The sequence below is a fragment of the Octopus bimaculoides genome, chromosome 25, assembly GCF_046866305.1.
Source record: "Octopus bimaculoides isolate indiv1 chromosome 25, ASM4686630v1, whole genome shotgun sequence".
NCBI classification, from domain to species: domain Eukaryota; kingdom Metazoa; phylum Mollusca; class Cephalopoda; order Octopoda; family Octopodidae; genus Octopus; species Octopus bimaculoides.
The window spans coordinates 1,379,967-1,404,966 of NC_142952.1; the positions used below are offsets into that span (position 1 = coordinate 1,379,967).

A 25,000-nucleotide genomic window follows, 5' to 3' on the forward strand; every position below is an offset into this window, starting at 1 on the left:
CCCTCGTTCTTTATTTCGCTGATCATGCACACAAAACGACGTTTTGCCATCCGAATACACTCTCGTATTACGCCTACGTACATACAGAACAGAGATTAAAGCCAGCAGCTCACTTCCTCTGGCTGCCAGAACAACGCCATTCTAAAGCAGTTGTCAGATGGAGACCGCCGGAGGCGGAAAATAGAGAGAGAGAGGAAAATCGAAAACGACATGGCGCAGAACATTGGAAACGGACATGAAAGAGGACAATATCGCATGGCCGGACGCAGAGAAAACCGCAACCAGTGGCGTCAGTTTGCTGCTCAATGGCTTAAAGAGCACAGTAAGGACTGATAATGACACACACGAAAACAAGAACGTTCAATTATACGCGTTTAGAGGCGCGTAGCCACGTGGTTCGAGTGTTGGACTCGTGATCATAAGATTGTGGTTTCGATTCCAGGACCGGGAGACACGTTGTGTTCTTGAGCAGAACACTTCGTTTCACGTTTGTTTCAGTTTACTCAGTTAACAAAAGTGAGTAATCCTGCAACGGACTGTCGTCCCGTCCAGATTGGAAATATATGGGAAGTGTTGGTTGGATATCTGTTGCGCGATGTCGCTCGATCGCGTAACCCTAGGCACCTTCAAATTTTATATTTGAAATGCTACACTGACGATGAGAAATAAATAAGTAAATATACTTTAATCTCGAAACGCGTCTGTGGCTAATCGAAGTCGTGTGGATTCATTATTTTTCTTTTTGCCTACGTAAAACAGTGTGTTACTGTCTGGGAGATTCTTACGGTAGTAGAAAAGGAATTTTTAACTCCTATTTCTAATGTAGTGAAGCAATTAGCTTATTCCTAATTATAATTATGTTTATAATTATAGAATATATATATATATATATATATATAGGCGTAAATATAAGGACAAGCAAGCTGGGTAAGTCAATGCACAAAAAAATATTAAATATATTTAATACAAAAAATGTACATATGTTTACATATAAAAAAAATCCGACTTACACAGAACGGAAATGATATCAGGAATTAAGGGAATTGAGTTTTACGAGTCCAACAGCTGTTTCTGGGGGTTTGGTGATCGATCTTTAATCTTCATTCTGTCAGCACCGCAAGTGTAAAATTCCATCTTTAATCTCCATTCTGTCAACACCTCAAATGTAAAATTCTTCCCTGAAGACGGAGGCTGGTGGTATCCGATGATGACCGAATCTCCAGAAACAGCTGTTGGACTCGTAAAACTGCTACTAAACCCCCTTAATTCCTGAAATCATTTCCATTCAGTGGAAGTCGGACTTTTTTTTATATGTAAACATTTGTACATTTTTTTGTATTAAATATATTTAATATCTTTATATCTTTTGCACACTGTCTTACGTAAAAACTACGATTAATTTGAAAATGCTAAAAAAAAAAAAAAAAGGAAGAAAGAAAAAATCGAACATCTTTCATGAGAAGAGATTGATACGTCAGTCTATGTTTAGAATATGTTCGATTAGATGTTCGATAAATGTTCGACTGTTTGTGATTAATTGTAATAATTGATTGACGAGGCTTTCATAATTTTGTAAAAGAGTAAAACACTATTTAAATAAACCTGATGTGCTTTATATTAAGCACTGCGTACGATTATATGCAACTTGCTTGATTCGTTAAACACACACACACACACACACACACATACACACACACACACACACACACACACACAAACGGTACATACACATGCACATGGTACATGCACATGGTACATGCACAGAGTGCGAAGGGTATTTCTAAATGTTGCAAGAACTTTGTATTATACATAAAGTGCAGATGGAATTGAAAGCCTCCGGTAAGAATGTTTGATCTGTAGCAAAAAGAAATGAAAAAGAGATTCTAAGCGTTCAGATATCATAAGAGCACCGCAATTCATTCAACGGATTCTAAATATAATCGATGATGATCTCAGAAAAATCACTGAGATCCATCGCAAAAGAACTTCATGTGTCGGAGTGAACTGTCAGAACTGGTGCGCATGAAGACATTCGACACAAGTCATATGTACTAAGGAGAGGCCAATTCCTGTCTGCAAAGACACAGGAGAACCATTTGATTCATAATAAGCCTCACAAACATGGCCTGCTTTGGTTCTTCTCTGATGAAAAACCTTTGACCAAAAACCAAAAGACTAACAGAAAAAAAATGACATGATTACATGTAAATCCTTCTGAATTCTCCAGTGTGACTCACGCTAAGTATTCAGCAACTGCAATGGTTTTAGGAGTGATGAGTAACGAAGGTCATACCATTGATCATCCCGTCCAGTTCTCTATATATCAAGAGTCCCTATCATTCCTGAGTGGCATTGAAAAGAATTAAATGAGGCTCACAGCGAACACATTCAAAGACCGTTACCATCATCAATTTCACTCATTTAGATCAAGGAATAGGGAAAACTCTACAGGCATTCGCCAATGTATCTGGAAACTCAGGGTCTGAATGCCCATCAGTTCGATGATGTAATGAAGTAAAACTACTTCATATTTCAATGGGTCACGATATTGCCTCTTTTGTTTAACTGAGAAATTCTAGATATTGAAATAGAGAGTACAGCTATTATCTAGCTAGCATCATCAGGCGATGGTTATGATGGATATTTTCCTGGTGACTGATAAACGTAGGCCATACGACATCATTTCAAAGCTACAATACTTGAACATGATATATGTAGTGTAACTGACCACAAGCCTATTTTATATCTCAGTTGTCCAGCAATTTTCGACCAAGTGACTAAACTTGACGAAGAACAATCAAATTTGTTAATCATCTGTGGACATAAGATCACCGAAGATAATTTGCTAAACAGTCCGATCGATTGCTCGTATATTTTAGATAAAGACAACCACAACAAGTAATAATGTAGTGAGGCACTGTCTGTTGACCATTGTATATACAAATGTACGTTGGTGGTAACGAACGGAAGAGACAGAACTCAGTATAAATAGGGCAAAATAATTATCATAATTTATGGAAGCTGTTAGCCTTTTATAATCATCTTTAGATGGCTGTTATGGCGGAACATAAACGATAACAATCACAGAAGAAAATGAAAGACAGTGGAAGAAGAGGCGCTTCTCATTGGCTAAACGGGCTTCGCGTTAATATCACGTAAAATCAACAAAATCTCACTTACGTAGTGTTGACAGCGGAGGTAACTCACAGGATACGGTCAAAGGGCGGTAAATAAAGTAAATCTTGTAATTAATCTAGAAAATGAAAAGATGAAAAATAGATGTATTTATATAAACGAATATCATATATATACACACACAGACATACACACGCGCGCGCACACAGAGTATATATACACACACATACCACAACTCCACATCACATCACACCACCACGCACACACTAGCACTGACCACTTCTCAACCCCACATCCACATACCTACATATACACACATGCACACGTCAAGATCAACGGCCCTCTTCCGCACGCTCATGCATACTCTCTTACACACACGCACGCGCACCTTCGTTTTGGGATCACCACTACGTTATTACTTCCCCTTCTTCTTAGCTCTCCTGTGTGACCCCTCTGTCCAGCATTCGCCATGATAGATCGCTAGTCACTAAACCTTTTTCTATTTTCTCTCCCGGTTTCTTTCTGTGTTCCTTTCTGTGGAAGAGCGTAGACTCGAAACGTTAAAGACTTCTTCACTTCCCGAGCGTTAAACTAATACATCTGTTTGTTGTCTACACCACCCGTCTTCGTCTTTTTTTTGTGTGTGAATTCTCCCTATATATATATCAATGTATGTATGTGTGTGTGTGTAGGTTCGTGTCATCAGTTTTTCTCAAATTTTTTAAACTTATTATAATCTTTAAGAAAATCTCTTCAAATATTGACTGTATCAAGTATCTTTTAAAATCTTTTATATATATATATATATGTGTGTGTGTGTGTGTGTGTCTGCATATATATTTGTATGTATGTATGTATGTATGTATATCTTTTATTTTTTTAATCTTATCTCGGACAAGTAGCCGTGAATAATGAAGGAAATGAAGGAATATATATTTCTGACTGATTTGTTAAAATTCTTGATGAAAGATAAATCTTAAAATAAATGGAAAAATCGAACAGATTTATCAGATAACCAAATAAATATACAAAAATAGAAATAAATAAAAAAGAAAATGGCTAAAGTCATGTTTGTCCATTAGTGATCAATGGAGACCATAGAGATCTTGACAGGTGATGAATCCATGGAGGGGAATCAAAGAATTACAATTGATTCCGCCAAGCAGTTTCAACTACTAGTGATCAATGACTATGCTGCTACACTTCAACGAGAGATGCAACCTTCTGTGTGTTTAGGAGACGGGGATGGGCCTTGCCTTCTACCACGATGGCCCGACGTGGTTTTCGGCCAGAGATGCGAAACGCCAATAAAAACTGGGGACGTACGTGGCACGATGACTAACCGCACGAGCGAGAAGTCTCCAGCGATGGATGATCTACACTTTGAGCTTTACTTTCATATCCCAGAATCTCTTGGCAGATATTTGCCGCAACTGGTGGGAGAATGGGCAAACGGGCCCGCTCGAGATGTGTGCAGAGTGATAAAACCGTTCTGCATGCACTCGTTCGGTATCTGGGCATTGCTGAATTGGGGAAGTTATATATATATATATATATATATATATATATATATATATATATATATTGGAGAATTTACGAAAAAAACAACAACAGACGAGAACAGGTGGTGTAAACAACAAAAGGATGTATTAGTTTGACGCTCGGGAATACAGAAAGTCTTTAACGTTTCGAGCTACGCTCTTCAACAGAAAGAATACGGAGAAAACAAGGAGAAAAACACGGAATAAACATATATATATATATATATATATATATATATATATATATATATATATATATATATATATATATATATCCATATATATATGCATGTGTGTTTGTGCATATATGGTATATGCGCATGCGCACTAGCAATTTTTGTGTAGAAGTAAAAATATTTTTCATAAACGCGCGCAACTGCGTGGATATGTGCGTATGTGTGAGTACTTGTGTACGTGTGTATGTGTGTACGTGTCTATGTGTGTGTGTATTTGTGTATATGCTTGCGTGTATGCGTGTTCGCTTGTACGTAGTTACATCTATCGTTAAATGTAGCTTTATTAGCGTTTGAATATTTAACAGAATAATGAAATTGCTCAGGGTGCAAGGGAGATAACTATAGATAATTCACTGTGTTTCCAGTTCTCGATGGCAGAGAAAATTATGTCTCTACTTTACAGCCATCACACATTCTAATATATGAACAGATCCGAGCGAAAATAGTCTTAGCTGAAGGTTAGACCTGCTCATGGGTAGAGTTTTTGAGGGCTTGCAATGATGACGGAGAAGACGCTGTTAACAATTTGAGCAAGAATAGTCTTGAAATCGCCCGAAACGTAGGAACCATTGCCAAATTTTATTGCAAGAATCAAAGAGACAAACATACACGGACATATATTTGACCTTCACCGTTTCTGTTGTTGTTGGTGGTGGTAGTGCTGTTGGTATTTTTAGCCCTAGGCAGAACTGATCGAAACGATTTATGTTAAAGGAGTTGCAGCACTAACTATCTTTGCACAGATATGTTTTTCTTTCTGCAATTATGTGTCTTTGGCTTCCGTTCAGGTCCCCACCCCAACCCATTTTCCTTAAAGTCAGTATAATGGTGAAATTTCGACAGAAATTTGGATGGTATTCCTGGCGTGTGCGCACGCACGCACGCACGCACACACGCACGCACGCACGCACGCACACACACACACACTTATATATGCATAGTAGGAATTCTAGTCAAATCTTCCTAAAATCATCACACCGTCTGTCTGTCTGCCTACCTGCATGGCTGTCTCTCTCTCTCTCTTTCTCTCTCTCTTTCTCTCTCTCTTTCTCTCTCTCTTTCTCTCTCTCTTTCTCTCTCTCTCTTTCTCGCTCTCTCTCTCTCTCTCTCTCTCTCTGTGTCTGTCTGTCTGTCTCTCTCCCTCTCTCTCTATCTCTGTAAGGTCATTTCCAGCATTTTTGATAAGTTACTGACTGCCCCCCCACACACGTATATCTTGGAATGTAAACATGCAATACAATATTACAACCTTTTGAATGATTCATTGGAAGTTAATTCCTTCGCAATGCTTTGAAACTTGCCCTTCCCCCGTCTTCCAAACTAGTTTCTATTCTTCGACATCTCACCCCCGTTTAGTAGAACGAATACAACACCATAGAAAATATTCAATGATGGAATACAGAGCGAGCAGTCCGGCGCTGCATCTCCAGCAAGAGAATGTTACTGGGTGGATAACCCAGCGTTCCTCATAGTAATAAGAATCATTATAAGAATCATTATAAGAATAGCATTCGTTCCCTGGTGCTGACAACATGGATTGTCTTTATCTTGTAATGTTCGGCTTAAATCTGCTAATAACTCTAACTTGAAGACCGATAAACTCCGCCATCCCGTCTTGCTTTATGTGTGTGTGTTTGTGTATATATATATATATATATATATATATATATATATATATACACACACATTGTATTAATAAAAGTAGCACGGAATTTTGTCAGTGAACAGGTCGCGGTTTCAAAGCGACGAACATATTTTAGGAAATGAAATTTAAATGTTGAAGTGAATCTAGCGGTTTTTGTGTGTTTTTAAAATAGCCTATACTCTGCCATTGTTTATATATATATATATATATATATATATATATATATACTATATTAACAAAAGTAGTGTTCGTTACTGGCCAAAGAGCTATGTGGATTATGCATGGATACAACTTTGTGGAGGTGGAAAAGAAGAATAGACGTAATGACAGAAAGACGGTCGATATCATATTAATTATTACAATGAAGATAGCTTTTGCATTACATATTATAAACATGGTAATATAACATTATATATACTATAACAATATGCTTACAATATGAACGAGTTAGATACGATGATAGTAACAGCTGGAATAAATAAGTGTCATACGAAATCAAAGAGACGGTAAAGGATTCGTAAGTTGCATATTGGCAGAAGATTTACATTAACGACAAAAGTATGAGTAAAGTTATCAACAAACCGGTTTCAAATTGAAGCAGCGACGTTAGATATGTAAAGTAAGATTCCCATCAGAAGTTTGTGTAGGACGAATGGTGATGGCTAGGAGACATGAACTTCTTGCATGTATTTCTTCTTACTGTGTATTTTTCTCTATGTGCCCATTTTTATAACCTTATGGCCATGAACAACATTAGAATACGACTACTAACAATAAAATAAACACCAACAAAACATAACCTAGTTATGTCAGCAAACGTCAATTTAAATTATGCCGTTAATTTATTCATATTTATTCCATATGCTTTTGTCGCTGGCCGTTTGTGTTTTGTTTTGTTTTCCAACTGTCTATTGTAATTACGTCAGGGCAGAAACGACGTCACAATGTGTTTATCGAAAAATTTAAAACTCTCTTCGATACGTGAACCTCAAGAAATGCAATCATGTTGATTAGAGAACTATTTTTAGTATCAATCTAAAATTAAACCTGATCAGTTTTATTTTAAGAACATCATTATTATTGTTTTGTTTATTCCCAGATGAGATGACGGAAGCCATTTTACTCTTTCGTTTTGTTTCGTTCTTTAAACATACGTAAATGCAGTTCCCTGGTGACGTCCCTTTTGGGAGGAGCATCAGTGTCACCGCATCTTCCTCACCAACGCCAGATAAGGTATTTATCAATTTCATTCACTAAATAATAATTCATAAATATCATTTTACTCAGCCATTTACTACAATCTGTTATTGTTTAACCTCAGGTTACGTTTCAATGACTTTCCACGATGAAAGGCGTTCCATCCGTGATCATCCTGATTTATTTTCATGCATTGTTGTGTACACTTGATGATATTTTCCTACGGTAGATTGTGGTTTAAGGGAATTTAGTTGCTATTTCTAGCAGGTCGTTTAACGATGTAGACCTTCCCCTGTCCGTTCCTGTTAATAATTATAGCTAACCATATAACCTCTTGAGTGTTTTAAGCTTGCCCGGTTGAATATTCCTCGTTAGTTCTTGTTGATAATAATAATAATAATAATAATAATAATAATAATAATAATAATAATAATAATAATAATAATAATAATAGTAATAATAATAATAATAATAATAATAATAATAATAATAATAATAACAATCGGTAATTATATATTCTTTATTATCTGTTTTAATCCTGCTCGATTTTATTCTTTTATCATTTTGTATTGTCAATAAATTAACAGCCCAGGTTTTCAACGTAAACAACACTTTATTAGTTCTGTATACTAACCGAAAAGTCCCGTTGCTATGGTCTCTGCCTGCTTAGTTACTTGGATTTTGATGTATCCTGGTCAGTTGGTGACCACTTGGCTCTGTATAAATTTCTAGTGCATGATATAATTTGTACCTGTACACCTAGGTACACAGGTGAGGTATTGGAGCGGCTGTAATCTATTGAAGTGAATGCAGTAAAACATTTCCTGCAGGTCGATGGTGGAATAAAATGCAATACCGAAGCTGACTGGCTAGGATTCGAATTTGGTCATTAATCAACAAAATTAATTACTACTCAGCGTGTTACCATCTGGGTCACACTCACAGACCTGATAATATCGATTTCAAATTTTGGCACACGACCAGTACTCGACTGGTACTAATTTTATTGCCCCCCCCCCCCCTCCCCACTAAAGGATGAAAGGTAAAAATCAACCTCGGCGGAATTTGAACTCAAAACGTAAAGACGGACGAAATGCCGTTAAGCATTTTGTTCGGCGTGCAAACGACTCTGCCGTCCGTGCCATCCTTACAGACCTGATAATAATATCACAAGAATTGTATTGAGATAATAGCAGTAATAAGAAAAGTTTCAAATTTTTGCACTCGGCCAGCAATTTTTAGGAGTTGGGGTTAGTTGCCTGATTGTATATTTATGATTTAGGTTATAAAATGTGTTTATAAAATCAGAGTTTATAAAATCAGAGTTGCTTATTGCTGGACATCTTTGTATGTATGTATGTTATGTGCATATATAAATGCATATCATATATATATATATATATATATATATATATATATATATATATATATATATATATATATATATATATATATATATATATATATATATATATATCGTGTCTCTGTTTTTTTTTGTTGTTCGAAAAAAAGTTCGTTTTCTGTCCTCGTCTTTATGTTTTCGTTTCCCATTGTGTTTAACGTTTTTTTTTATGTCCCGTACCCATATATGCATGTATGTATACATATAGATGTGGGTATGTACATATATGTATGGATATATGCATATGTTTATATATTATATATATATATATATATACACAGATATCTGTATGCATGTATATATGTATATATGTGTACATATTACATGTACATCTATATATATATACATCTACACATATGTATACATATACATGTATGTATAGATCTATATATATATATACATATACGTGTACATCTATATGTATACATATACATCTCTCTCTCTCTCTCTTTCTCTCTCTCTTTCTCTCTCTCTTTCTCTCTCTCTTTCTCTCTTTCTCTCTCTCTCTCTCTCTGAAAGTATCTGTCATTACAGTATCGAAATGTTGTACATATACATGTATATGTATACATATACATCTCTCTCTCTCTCTCTTTCTGTCTCTCTCTTTCTGTCTCTCTCTTTCTCTCTTTCTCTCTCTGTGAAAGTATCTGTCACTACAGTATCGAAATGTGATTGTTTCAGTTAGTGGAATAGTTTCATTTTTAAAGTGAAAGTATTTGACATGAGTGTTTTTGTTTCACTTTTGACACGTAATACTTAAATAGTGGAGGAGATATTATGTTGCCGTGTGCTCGAACTCTGCAAGAAGTTAATAATTTTTTTTGACTAAAACACAACTGGAACACTAAGTAAGGCATGTGTAAAATTTGAATGAAATTGGTTGCGTAGTTCTCGAGTTTTAGGGATTCACACAGACAGACAGACAGACAGACAGACAGACAGACAGACCGACAGACAGACAGACAGACAGACAGACAGACGCACATTCTCATTTTTATATATATAGATAACTATATATTTCTATACATACATAATACATACATACATATATATGTGCGTGTTTGTGTATGTGTGTGTTTGTATTTGTATATAAGTTTGGTTTCATAAAGGGGAGAAAACAGAACTCAAAATATAAAGCAACTTTAAACATACATTATATTTCATAAGACAAGGAGGCAGCATGGCCGATGCACTCAGGAGCGAAGGACCATTCACCTTTCCAGTTAGGACTTTCAAAAGTGATAATTGTTTAATGGTTGCGAAATATGCCTCACGAACCCATCAACCGCAAAGTTAGAAATGCACTATACTAAGAAGGCATATATTTGAGCTTTCTGAAACCTACTTCAGTGAAAGACTGCTCGTTGTAACAGCGAAAGATTTAGCGATCAGTTGAGGAAATTCACTGAAAAGAAACGTCCTTCAGTTTCTGTTTTCATTGATTTTCACTAGGGTAAACACTCTGGTTCATGCAATAGACTCGAAATGTATTTATCTTCTCCACATATTCCTATGATAAAGTACGTAAGCAGGTAACTGAGTCAGTATACATAAGAGAGAATGATCCCAGTTCAACAATGAGATATGTTTATTTCTCACCCCTTACTTTGAGTTGTGTATACGCATATGTACTTGTGTATGCATAGGTGTACATACGCATATTTGTGTGTGTGTGTGTGTGTGTGTGTGTGTGTGTGTGTGTGTATATATATGTTTATATCTGTATATATATATATATATATATATATATATATATATACATATATATATATACACATACATACATACATACATATATATGTATATATATATGTTTATATGTGTGTATATATACATATATGAAATATGAAATATATATATGTATATATATATATGTTTATATGTGTGTATATATACATATATGAAATATGAAATATATATATGTATGTATACGTGTGTGTGTGTGTAGGTGTGTATATGTGTGTAACTATACATATAAGTTTATAAACTCTAAATCTTCATTAACTAGTGATCATCCGCTTTTATAACAATACGTCTAAAATAGAATCTAATCTTAATAGCAGGAAGCTTTTTTCCATTAATTTATATCACAAATGTACATACACTGAAATACATTATGGTGTAAAGCGTATGCAAAACAGCCAGAACTAACTTTTAAGAAAGGAAAAAAGATAATAAAAATGTAATAAAAATTCTGGAAAGCCGACAATGAAAGATTTAAAGTCGTAAACAGAAAAAGGAATGGAACTGGGGAAGTAACCAAAGATAAACGATGGACGACCGATTTCAAGAGATCAAAGTCAGTCAATATGAATACAACGGAACCTTATGTTCGTACGTAAAAAGCTTGATGTGAGCTAACTTTCAAACAGTTGCAGTGAAAATGTGTCAGTGACTTGGTTGCAGCAGGGCGACGAAGATGTCGACGCAACAAGGAAGTATATAGGAAAAGTGAATTGAGAAAAAAAGGTTTTTAAATTAGCACTTTCGTGATGTAAGCGCTCCAGTCATTTGCTAGTCTATATGATATATATATATATATATATATATATATATATATATATATATATATATACATACACACAGACACATATCAAAGAAAGTAAAAAGAGAGAAAATAGAAAGCTTCAGATAATACGAAAAGTTTTATAAGGTCCACCTTCAGAAGAAGGTCTGGAATAGGTCCAGTTATGCAGATTCCGTTAACCCATTCAAAACCCCTAGCGTTAAAGGGTTTAGCAATGACATCGGGATACGTTTGGGTCTCGGCAAGTGTGCTAAAGCAACTTCTGTAAGAGGCAAGCTCATGCAAACAGCTTCCATTAAATCAGGTACCGACACTACCATCAAAGAACTTGACCCAAAAGGTTACATCCGCTGCGTATATATGTTTAATAGCTATGTATATTTCTACACATACGTATATATAAATACACACACGCGCGCCTATTTAGGACAGCAATCTATGATTTTATGTAGGAACAGCTGCTATTTCTAGGTGACCGAAAGTCTTTCTAAAATCCCTTCCGTTCACAGCTCTTGTATGATTATTATTACTTTTGTATAATTACTGTTGTTCGTGTTGTTTAAACTTCAAAGGTCAGCCAGGATCAAACAAAAATAGGATCAAAGTGTTGTTGGGTTCTTATTTCTAGTGAATTCTTCTGGCTCTGTCTCATCCAATGTCTCTCTCCTTTCGTTGGTACGATTTGAGGGGGATATCGGCTACTATTTTTACCAATGTGAACGACTGCACAGTGGCTTTCCCTTTGCGTGTCATTGCACTCGTCTGCTCGTATACGAGTAGGTGGAACGAACGAATTGTTGCGAGGGTTCGGGTTGAATTTAGAAACAACACACAGATAACAGATCAAATATCTGTCTTTATTGCTAGACAAATATAGAAATGTATATGTGACGTCACGCAAACCACCAACGAGACATATTAAAACTTTATTTCACATACATACATAAATATATACATACATACATACATACATATATATGCATATATATATATATATATATATATATATATATATATATATATATATATATATATATATATATATATATATATATATGTGCTTATGAACAATAAGATTCACCTCGACTTTTACGTATTAGCCATCGATGTACGCCAACCACGCAAATTTTGTATATATATATATATATATATATATATATATATATATATGGTTGAAATGTATAGAAAGACAAAAGACGAAGACAGAAGTATGAACAACAAGCAGATGTATTATTTTGACGGTCGGGAAAAATGAAAAAATAAATCTTTTACGTTTCGAGCCCACGCTCTTCAGCAGAAAGGAATAAAAGAAATTAAACTGAGAGAATAAATGTGTCTTAAGTGGAACTTTATAGCCTTTTGAATTTAGTTTATCAAACCCATTGGTGAATTTCTGTCCAGCCACCACCTACATACATACATACATACATACATACATACATACATACATGCATACATACATACATGCATACATACATACATGCATACATACATACATGCATAACATAACAAAGCTCGATACAATTCCAATCTACCACTTCTTCATAAAGCAATGGTCAGCTCGAAACCAGAAATCACGTGATCGAAAATGTAATTTCTCAAGCATGCAATTTTCTTTCTTTCTTTCTTTCTTTCTTTCTTTCACGGTATGTCTGAGTATGCGTGTGTGCATACATATATGAATATATATGCGTGTGTGTGTGTGTGTGTGCGCGTGTATATATATACATATATATACACATATATATATATATATGTATGTGTGGTCCTTCAGTTTTTCTAAGCCCTGCAAAAAGGAACTCGGATGGTTGGGTCTCCAACCAGGCCTTTCACGACACCCTTAAAGCCAAAAGTTTTTCAACACCCCCTCATATGTAAGACAACGATGAAACGATGACGACAACTACGACGACGATGATAATGATGATGATGATGATGATGATGATGGAGACGACGACGCTGAAGTTGATGCTGCTGCCGCTGCTGCTGCTTACTGTTGATGATGAAATAAATAAAACGCTTAGAAATAATTCTGTGATAATAACATAAAAATATATTTAGCTGCGAGGCTGAATAGAAATCTAATTTAGTTTTAATTTTATTGTTTCCTAACTCCCACCCCACCCCTTCCACCTTCTCCCCCTTAACCAAGTTGTTGTTGTTGTTGTTGTTGTTGTAATGTATGGAATTACCCCGAATGTGTATTGAGGCTGTTTGACGTCAGTGTACGTTTAGTGGTTAACATTAGCCATCGACCGACTGCGTCAGTTCGGCCTTGCGGAAGTGACGTCAGATGCTCAGAACTGGCAATTTACCTGCTCCATTTAGCAATGAGTCTAGATTTATATCTATTTTTAAAATCATTTGAATTTCGAGAGAGTCTAAGAATAATATCAAACACACATACACACACACACACACACACACACACACACACACACATATATAAACGCATGCACATACATACATACACAAACACACAATTATACACATATGAACACACACATGCACACACACATAGACTTATAGACACATCTAAACACACACACACACACACACACACACACACACACACACTTATACTTACTCACACATAAACACAGACACGTATATACATATAAACCCCCACACGTTTATATACACAAGTATAAACGCACAGACTTACACACGCAAACACTTACATATAAACGCGCATACACTTATGCATACACAAACACACAGTTATGCATACATACACACTCACACACACACACACACACCCTTATACCCCCCACCCCCCGCATATACCCATATATCAAGGCTTTTGTTTATCGGTCTTTCTACAAATCCCATTGTGAGTTATATTTATTTCTGTTTGAAAACGAAAAACTATATCAACGAGGAAAATGAGGTTTTTGTTTTTGTTTACTGCGAAATCTCTATAATAAACCACCTATTACATATTTTGGCAATCTGTGACGTGGATCGTATCCATGGCAACCGGTGTGCGCCAAGAAATAACACCAACCATCCCCTTCTCTTACTTGAGAATCTATATATAACAGACACCTCTATTTAAAATCTATTTTTACATCGATTTTTCTACCGCACAGCCATTGTAGCTGAAACCAAAACGATTGTATGCCAAACAGTTTTTGGTTGTTTTTTTTTTTTTTTAAATAGAATTATTTACAAAATATTTTATTAGTATTTTCACGAGATTTTATTATAGAGACAATTATTATCATCATCATCATCATCATCATCATCATTATTATTATTATTATTATTATTATTATTATTATTATTATTATTATTATTATTATTATTAAGGTACCGGGATGGTAGAATCGTTAGCGCACCGGACGAAATGCTTAGTGGTGTTTCGTCTGCCTCTACGTTCTGATTTCAGATTCCATTGAGGTCGACTTTGCCTGTCATCCTTTCGGGGTCGATAAATTAAGTACCAGTTGAGTACTGGGGTCGAGGTAATTGACTTACCTCTTTCCCCGAAATTACTGGCCTTGTGCCAAAATTTGAAATCATCATCATTACTATTATTGTTGTTGTTGTTGCTGTTGTTGTTATTATTATTATTATTATTAAGACGCTCACATGGCAGAATCGTTAGCACGCTGGGCAAAATGCTTAGCGGCATTTTGTCCGTCTTTATGCTACGAGTTCAAACTCCGCCGGGGTTGGCTTTACTTTTCACCCTTTCGAATCGATAAAAGAAGCCCTATTAGAGTACTAGGGTCGATGTAATCGACTATTCCCCTCCCCGCAAATTTCAGGCCTTGCGTCTAGAGCAGAAAGAATTATTATTATTATTATTATTATTATTATTATTATTATTATTATTATTATTATTATTATTATTATTATTATTATTATTATTATTATTATTATTATTATTAAGGCGGTGAGCTGGCAGAGTCGTTAGCACGCCGGACAAAATGCTCAGCGGCATTTCGTTGGTCTTCACGTTCTGAGTTCAAATTCCGTTGCCGACGTTGACTTTACCCTTCATCCTTTCGGGGGTCGATAGAATAAGTAGCAGCTGATCACTGCGATCGTTATAATCGATTAACTCCACCCCCTCAAAATTACTGGCTTTGTGCCAAAATTTGAAACCATTATTATCATTATAATTATTGTGTGTGTGTGTGTGTCTGGCTGCTTTATGATGTTTCATCTCTGCTTCAAAGCGCCGCCATTACAGGTATCCAGTTGCTTCTGCAGGTGGGGAGAGGGGAGGGGTCACAGCGCAAGCTTTTTTGCGGTGACTTCTGTGGAAAATTGCTGTAAATTTCGGAAATAAACTTTTCTGGCAACTGATGGGGTTTAAGACCGTGCGTTGAAACTAAAACAAATAATACATGTTCCAGGGCCAACACGTGTCTTCTCCGCTGGAAGAGTTTCTGTAAATTGTGACCTCATTATATGCTTTCAGTCTTTTAGAATTATTACCAATTCGACAGACAACACACTCAGATTCCTGTTTGGAATGGTTTACAAAATGATGCTTAGTTTTCACACAGACAAGAAATACGAGCCTCAAATTTTGGCTCAAAGCCATCGATTTCGGGGTGGCGGGTAAGTTGATTACATCCACCACATCCACCCAGTTAGGACTTATTTTATCCAATCCAGAGAGGCAAAGGTAACGTCGGCGGAGTTTGAACTCAGAATGTAAAGACGGACGAAATGCCACTAAACATTTTGCCCCACGTGCCAGCTCCCCACCCCCATCTAGACAACTAATTCTAACCATGATTACTTCCAACGGAGACATCAAAGCACAAATCTGGAGGCTGGGTTGTCCTTTCTTATTTTTTGATATCTTATTTTTTGCAATCATTGGGCTGCGGCCATACTGGGGCACCGCTTTGACGTGTTTAATCGAAATCGACCCCACTATCAATTTTTACGTCTGGTATATATATTCAATGGGTATCTTTTGTCGAACTGATAAGTTTCGGAAGCATAAACAAACACACACCGGTTGTCAAGCGGTGGTCGGTGACAAAAAACAACACAAACATAAATACATATACACGCATATATACGACGGGCTTCCGCACATTATCCGTCTACGAAATTCACTGCAAAGCGTTGGTCGTCTCGGGGCTACAATAGAAGACACTTGCCTACGGTGCTGCACTGTGGGGCTGAAACCGAAAGCCCGTGGTTGCAAGAGAGCTTCTTAATCTATATCTACATCTATATATATGTACGTATATATATATATATATATATATATATATATATATATATATATATATATATTTATATATATATGTACGTATATTTATATATATATATATAAATATACGTACATATATATATATATATATATATATATATATATATATATATATATATATATATATATATACATATACATGTATATATTTATATATACACTCTCTCTTCCCCTTCTCTCAAGTCATATACATACATGCATATATTTACACACACACACACACACACATGTATATGTACATACGCACACACGTACCAAGAAGCTAGATACTCCACCTCCTTCACTCTTTCATTCTCTCCCTCTCTCTCTCTTTTTCTCCCTCACACACACATACACACACACACACACACACACACGCACACACACACACACACACACACACACGCACACAAACACTCGTACGGGAGCATATGTAAATGCTATTGGAACGTCTGTGATTCGGAATGGAAAAATGTACGCTGCTGACGTCAGAAGTCCGTTCCATTAGACTGAGGCGGAGAATGTGTTATAAGTATGGCAACCTGAGACCTGAACTCTCCCACTTCCTTCCCCCCCCCCTCTTCCTGCTCCTCTTTCCCTTCTTCTTCTTCTTCTTCTTCTTCTTCTTCTTCTTCTTCTTCTTCTTCTTCTTCTTCTTCAACTCTTCCACTCCTCTTCCTTGTCACCGTCATCGTCGTCGTCGTCGTCGTCGTCCTCCTCCTCCTCCTCCTCCTCCTCCTCCTCCTCCTCCTCTTCCTCCTCCTCTTCTTCCTCCTCCTCTTCTTCCTCCTCCCATAGAGTCTAGTTAGCATTCAGGCCTGCAACTCAACACTGACCACACTAACGTCACATCCATTCTAATAAAGAAGACAAGTAGTAGTAGTAGTAGTAGTAGTAGTAGTGGTGGTGGTGGTGGTGGTGGTGGTGGTGGTGGAACTTGTCTCTATCGCAATGAGTGGAAGTGAAAGAAGGCAATATGGGGCTGGGGCTGGGGTGGTGGTGTATGTGTGTACGCTGACACGTGTACATAAACACACACACACACACACACATAATACATATGTATATTGGTATATATTTGGAGAACAACTTATGGTTTACCTGTTTTCCCAAAGATTTTTCCAAATTTTTTTCTTAATTCTCTTGTCTTTAGTTTCGTGTAATAACATTCCAAAGTTGCCACTAACGTCTGCCTGTCGTCCTGGGGCGCTTTGCAGAAGTCACCATAGTCCTATAGGACTAACGATATAACTAATAAAATTGTCATTGCCAGATTTAAAAGTACACACACACACACACACACACACACACACACACACACACACACACACACTCGCACGCACGTACGCACACGCACATATGCTGTTGACCTTTTGGGCCAAGAGGATGAAGACTTCTTCACCAATGGGATCGAAGCAATGCTATACCGATGGAAGAAGTGAGTGAGCCTCAGGGAGACTATGTTGGAAAATAAACCTCATTTGGTCACATTCTATGAGTGTATTTTGGTCAGCCTGTGAGCGTTTCAGTCAACCCTCGTGTATCTATATAAAAGTGGAATTAGAGAATCGGAGGAAGAAGAGGAAGAAGAGCACGACTTGAAGTGGTAAATACGAAGGTTGCGGTCAATGAAGAGAGTAGACGTGATACCAATAGTAAATTGGTGCACTTTGAAGTATCAGCACTCAACTACGAACATGGCTGAAAAAGATCGGTGCAAGTGTGAAGGTAGAATGTCTACAAAAATCAGCAAGAATTCTCCGCAGAGTTCTTGAAGCATGACCAGTGAACAAGAGTCACCTTAGTCTGCTGGCTGTGGACAGCTGACACTTTCCATCTTACCCAGCGAAATAAGTTTTAATAATAATAATAATAATAATAATAATAATAATAATGATAATAATAATGATAATAATAATAATAATGATAAAAAACAAGAAGAAAAAGAAGAGCAAAGACCTTTTCTTTGTTAAGCATAAGTGCTCTATGCTATCCAATAGTACAAGACGGTCACTGGGAGTTTGGAGGAGCGAAGGAAGTGCGGAATGTGAGAAACAGCTCTGTTAACCTGAAGGGGTTGAGAGAAAGACCTTATACAATAGACGGAAGATGCACACACACGCGCACGGATATATATATATATATATATATATATATATATATATATATATATATATATATATATATATATATATATATATATATATATCTATATATATATATGAAAATAAAGAAAATAAAGTGTGAAAGATTAATGATTACGTTAATTGAGGACCGTTTCTTCAGTTAGATGCAAGTGCTATTGAATGCATCAGTGAACATCTTTGGAGACATCTGATGTTGAAAAACGCCAACATCTTTAGAATAACTTCTTCGAAATGAAGTGTAGTAGCTTAGTTTTAATTTTGTAAAGATCTATGTTTTGCATGTTGTTTATATTCTGAACCTGGCTGGATTGAAAAAGAAAGACCTCAGAAAGATAGGGGTAAATGTGAAGATAGGTGTCTACAGGAACCAGTGATGTTTGGAAGAGCCTGAACCCTTCGTAGAGTTCTGGAAATCTGAATGGAGGGTGTTACTTTAGTGCACGGGTTGTGGACCTCTAATATTTTGTTACATTCCCCGAGCGAAGTTAAACAGCAGCAGCCGCAGCAGCAGTAGCAGCAACAAAAGAATGATGATGATGATGATGATGATGATTAAAGTGCCATCAGAAACAGAAAGTATATTTTCTGACGGTTCAGAAATCTTAGTCATCGCAGACGTCTATTAAAACCAATCTGATCTTCTGAATTAGCTAAGGTAAACAATCGTTACCTCCCTTGTTGAAACCAGCTTAGTCATCAAGCTTTTCCTAGCCGGGACCTGTTGGACAATCCTATCAGCGGTACACGGTACGTTTTATTATTATGGCTTGTTAGTCATCATCTGTCTGAAGCTGATTAAAACCGCTCAATGATACATAGTACTTACATCAGCTGGTGAGACTAGATTAGTCATAACCTGGCCTGCTGTTGTCTCAGTGTTATTATCTCAGGCGACTCGAATAATAATGTCGTTAATAAACTAACGAAAACTTGAAAAGCTTCACACTTGTACCCTTTTCTTATTAAATTCGGTTTTACACGCAGCTATGCAGCTGATACAGCGAATCCACGAGAGAGAGAGAGAGAGAGAGAGAGAAAGAGAGAGAGAGAGAGAGCCACCCGGGTGGTCGTTCAACATGCTAGAAATAGCAAACAAATTTTTTTTCAAATAACATCTCATTATCTTTGGAAAAAAAAACACAGGATATTTGGACTACGTAATCTTCTCGAATACGTAATACATTGTACGCGTTGGTCGTGGTTGGAACGCGTTTGATCATAATAGACCTGGGTTTGAATATTGGTTTCAAATTTTGGTAGGAAGCCAGCAATTCTAGGGAAGGGCGTAAGTCGATTACATTGACCTCAGTTTACGACCGGTACTTATTTTATCGTTTACGGTAAACAATGCAACAGCTCTACAACTGTCGTGAGTCCGAGTGTGATATCAGAATTTATACAACTGGTCACTTTGGTTTATTTTCTCTTAGATCGTTTTCGATTTAATGGTGCGCGCGCACGCACGCACACACACACACACGTGCGCACGCACACACATACAGATACCGAGTTTGCATCATATGAAATAGATTATCTGTCTTTGGGCTCAGTCTTCTATTTTTCAAGACGTATATCAGAAGCATGCTTTCAGATTCGGAATCCGTCTAGCATTGTGACTAACACCAATTCCGATAAGTGCAATCGCTACACCTTATAATTTATCTCAACCATTGAATAAGAAGCTATTACGAAAAGCATCCATATACAAAAGATGTGACCTATTTCGCATTCCCTTTATCTATACCGGCCGAGACAAAGGGAAGGTATTTCGTTATAACTTTACGCACGTTTCACGTGTTTGTCCAAATGGCTTCTGTAGATATGAACAATACAGAAGGGTTTTGCAGCTGAAATAGCTTTCTATCAAGCTTTCTTTTAGAGAACGGTATGCATTTATATGGACAAATTCTATCTCCATTCTCATCCTAAGGACTCATATATATACACGTGCGCGCGCGCGTGTGTGTGTGTGCATTCTCACATATTTCTACACTGCACACAAACTTTGCTAACACCTCGTATTCTTCATAACGTAAATTGACCCCTTAATCCATTTAGCTAAAGCTGGGTCTACATTTTTTTAGAGCGAATGTCTGCTTCGCGAGATTTAGTTAATGCTCTTCAAGGCCCCACAATGCCGAAAGAATTTGACAGCCGTACCCTGTCTCGTAGTTAATGTCATCACATGTGCTGCACTCTGAAAGTTGAGTAGCACAGGGATTATTGCTGCTGGTACTGTACCACTGTACGTATTACGAATCTGTTATGTTGTTAGTTTCATCCCTGTTCGATGAAGAAGAATTGTCCGAAACTTCAGGCTTTTCTTCTTCTGAAAGGCATAAAATATATCCCATTGGTTGAGCTCTTTGAATTACTCTTTGCCATTTGTGCAACACAACCTACTTTCCTCGGATTCTACTGTTTCATGAATCACAAACATTTTGCTTGAATGCTACACTAAACTTCAGAATATATCTGTAGATTTTAACCACCTTTCTACAGAGAAATCAGTCATTTCCAAACATATTTTGCCGCGGAAACCATTATAGGATTTTCATAAAATCGCTGAATCCATATATATATATATATATATATATATATATATAAATATATATATATAATATTTACATACATACATACATACATATATATATATATATATATAAACAAATAAATTATATATACAGACATACAGACTTTAAAATGTGTGGGTGTGTGCAAAAAGATGAAAAGCAAAGTCGACATCGGCGGAATTTGAACTCGTAACGTAATTACGACGAAATGCCACGAAGCATTTTGCGCAGCGCGCTAACGATTCTGCCAGCTCAACGCCTTACCTTCAGAGTTATAATAATAATAATAATAATAATAATAATAATCCTTTCTACTACAGGCACAGGGCCTGATGGTTTTGGGGGAAAGGGACTAGTAGATTACATCTACCCAGTACTCGAACGGTACTTGTTTTATCGACCTCAAAAGGATGAAAGACAAAGTCGAACTCGGCGGAATTTGAACTCAGAACATAAACGCGGACGAAATGCCGCTTAGCATTTAGTCCGGCGTGCCAACGATTCTGTCAGCGATTCTCCTCCTTGTACACACTGATGTAATATCAAAATAAGTAAAATCGTTGAAGCGTCGGGGAAAAAAATTGCCTTGTGGTGCTTGTCCCGGCACTTCATGTTGTGAGTTCAAATCCTGCTCAAGTCACCTATGTCCTCCATCCTGTCGCAGACGATTATTATCTTTACAATATCATAAATACTTTGATCACTTCACCTTCGTTATTGTCTAAACAAACACTGAGGCGGCAATTTGGCAAAATCGCTAGCACGGTGGGTAAAATGCTTTGTAACAAACTTTTCGTCCGTCTTTACGTTCTGAGTTCAAATAACGCCGAGGTCGACTTTACCTTTTATCCTTTCAGGGTCAATAAAATAAGGACCAGTTCAGAACTGAGGTCTATGTAATAGACTAGCCCTTTCTCCTAAAATTTCAGGCCTTTTTTTTATTTATCTAGAGTAGAAAGGATCAGCTAAACACTTTGAAGTCAATAACAGTCTCTTCTGAAAAAGTTTCAAAATGTGTGGAATGCACCATATATGTCACTCGTTATCAACTATTAATCTATCTACACGTCGTTGTATGATACTAAGGCAGTCTCTGTCAAATAGTGAGTTACAATTTACATCAATAGTCCTCAACTGGGGCCCATACAACCCTTCGCGGCGTTCATATAATTTCTTTTTTTTTTGTTAAAATTGATGTATAATAATTTGATTATACTTCTACAACTGACAAAATATTTGAACAATTTTTTAAAAATTCAGTTCCTATTAATATCTAATTATAAAAATATAACTAGATTTTTTTAAACATCGAGGGCTAGGAGGGTCCATCCGAGTCGAATAAGAATCGAAGGGATCCATAGGCAAAGAGCGGTTGAAAACCACTGATCTACACAATGTTGTATAATACCTTGATCAGTCGGCCTCTATCAATTATCAAGCTATTATCTAGACTGTGTTGTGCAATATCTTGATGAGTCATTCTCCGTTAACTATTAAATCATTATCTACACACCTGATAAGATAGTCTCTATTAGCTTTTACGTTATCTACACATTGCTGAAACCAACCACAAAAATAATAAGTCTAAATCTTCTAAACAGAAAACAAAAGCGAACCGAGCTGAGAACAAGATTTACTGCATTTATTATAATCCGCCTTTCCCACCATATTTTCTACCCAATATTTTTTTATTACTTTATCTTTTTTGTTAAACACGAATTCAACTACTTCTGACTGGTTTTTACCCCGATGTTTATATTAAATTTGTCACATATGCGACTAAATAGGGGCCATGATGCCGACGTCTGCTCGAAGCACAGTTACGAAAACGGGTTAAACAGAAACATTCTGGAATCAGTTGGGGTGGACGATGACTAAATATTGTTTTCTAAAAACAAGAGAGAAAGGTTGAGAGGACATTGCTGCTGACGTCATCCTCATGATGGCGCTGAATAAATGACCAGAGAAATCAATCCTCAAACAAGTGATATCTCCCAGATCGATACTATACGGACAGAATGAATGAAAGATCATGGCTTGTAATTCTTCACTGGGTGACATTAGCAATAAGGAAATATTGACGGTTTTACTCCATCAATTCTTTAATGTTGTTCGCGGCATTGAAAGCGAGGCTTCCTTTGATTTTCGGTTTCATTGAATCAGCAGCCGATAATTCATATATTGCGTATGTGTATGTGTATGTGCAGCATTAATGTATGTAGCTGTAGCTATACGCAACACATCGGTGTGTATGTGTGTTTAGATGTGCATGAATACTTTTGTTAATGGTTAAATATATAAATGCAGATGAATGAGAATACGGTGTCTACGTTTATATATAGTTCACTATTGATATCTATCTATCTATCTATCTATCTATCTATCTATCTATCTATCTATCTATCTATCTATCTGCCTGTCTGTCTATTTATCTGTCTGTCTATCTTTGTAGATATATATGGGTGTATATACATATATATGTATGTGTGTATGTATTTTGAGTGCAAATGTGTAGGATGTCTAAGGTTGTTTGCACGCGACTATATGGCCACCAAATAGCAATTAGCGAAAGCATGGTAGAAGCTACCAAGTCATAACTGGGAGTGACGGCTGGAGTATATGCATATACATCCATTCATATATATATACATATACATACACACACGTAGACACATACACACATGCATATTCATATAAGAAGCAAGGCTGTTTCAGTTGATGTGGGTGGGATATTTAACCACAACACGACGAGTGTACAATGACTCAGCAAGTAGTCGGTGCAATGATTTTTATGTGAATTAACGAGTCTGAAATAGAAACGGACTATAAATATACAATACTGAATATGTACCCGAAATTCCTCGCGGCAATTATTTATCACTTCAGCTTTCGGGTGCACGTGTACCTAAACACCACAATTTTAAGTTTATCTGCGTCAGATAATTTATCAATGAGAAGGGACAATGATTATGAAGGCGCGTAGGTTAGTGGTTAGGGTGTTGCAGTCACGATCTCAAGAGTGCGATTTCGATTCCTGATGTGTTCTGTTCTTGAACAGTTAATTTTCCGTAGCACTCGTCCACCCGGCTGTAAATAAGAAACTTTGCGACGGGTTGGTATCACGTTAATGGGAAATGTTGTGATCTCGGTCATTCATATTATGCCATGGAAACTATGTAACCGGCCCTATGAACATTAGAATAGAAACAATATGTCGAAGAGAGAGGAAGAGAGAGAGAGAGAGAGAGAGAGAGAGAGAGGGAGGAAGATGAAGATGATGATGAAATGCACCACATTCTCCCCAAAATACTGAATGTCTATCACAGGTTTCCTGGCGTGAAATGTAGATGTTTTTGCGAACATTCACCTC

At 36.6% G+C, this 25,000-nt stretch overlaps 2 long non-coding RNA genes across 7 annotated transcripts in view; one reads left to right on the forward strand and one right to left on the reverse strand.

Moving 5' to 3' along the window:
- Positions 1-25,000, reverse strand: part of LOC149131038 (uncharacterized) — a 157,679-nt gene that overhangs the window by 84,727 nt on the left and 47,952 nt on the right. For 3 of the 5 annotated variants that reach the window (XR_016238387.1, XR_016238388.1, XR_016238385.1), the window contains one exon: positions 3,181-3,253. The exons of 1 other annotated variant lie outside the window; for it this stretch is intronic. This is a non-coding gene — a long non-coding RNA (uncharacterized LOC149131038). Of the gene's footprint in view, positions 1-3,180; positions 3,254-7,139; positions 7,429-25,000 lie in introns of those variants that run through there. One more of the 5 variants, XR_016238386.1, reaches the window with a different exon arrangement.
- The window catches only part of LOC149131039 (uncharacterized), a 60,025-nt gene continuing 42,477 nt past the window's right edge, over positions 7,453-25,000 (forward strand). For both annotated transcript variants that reach the window (XR_016238391.1, XR_016238390.1), the window contains exon 1: positions 7,453-7,790. This is a non-coding gene — a long non-coding RNA (uncharacterized LOC149131039). The remainder of the gene's footprint in view (positions 7,791-25,000) is intronic.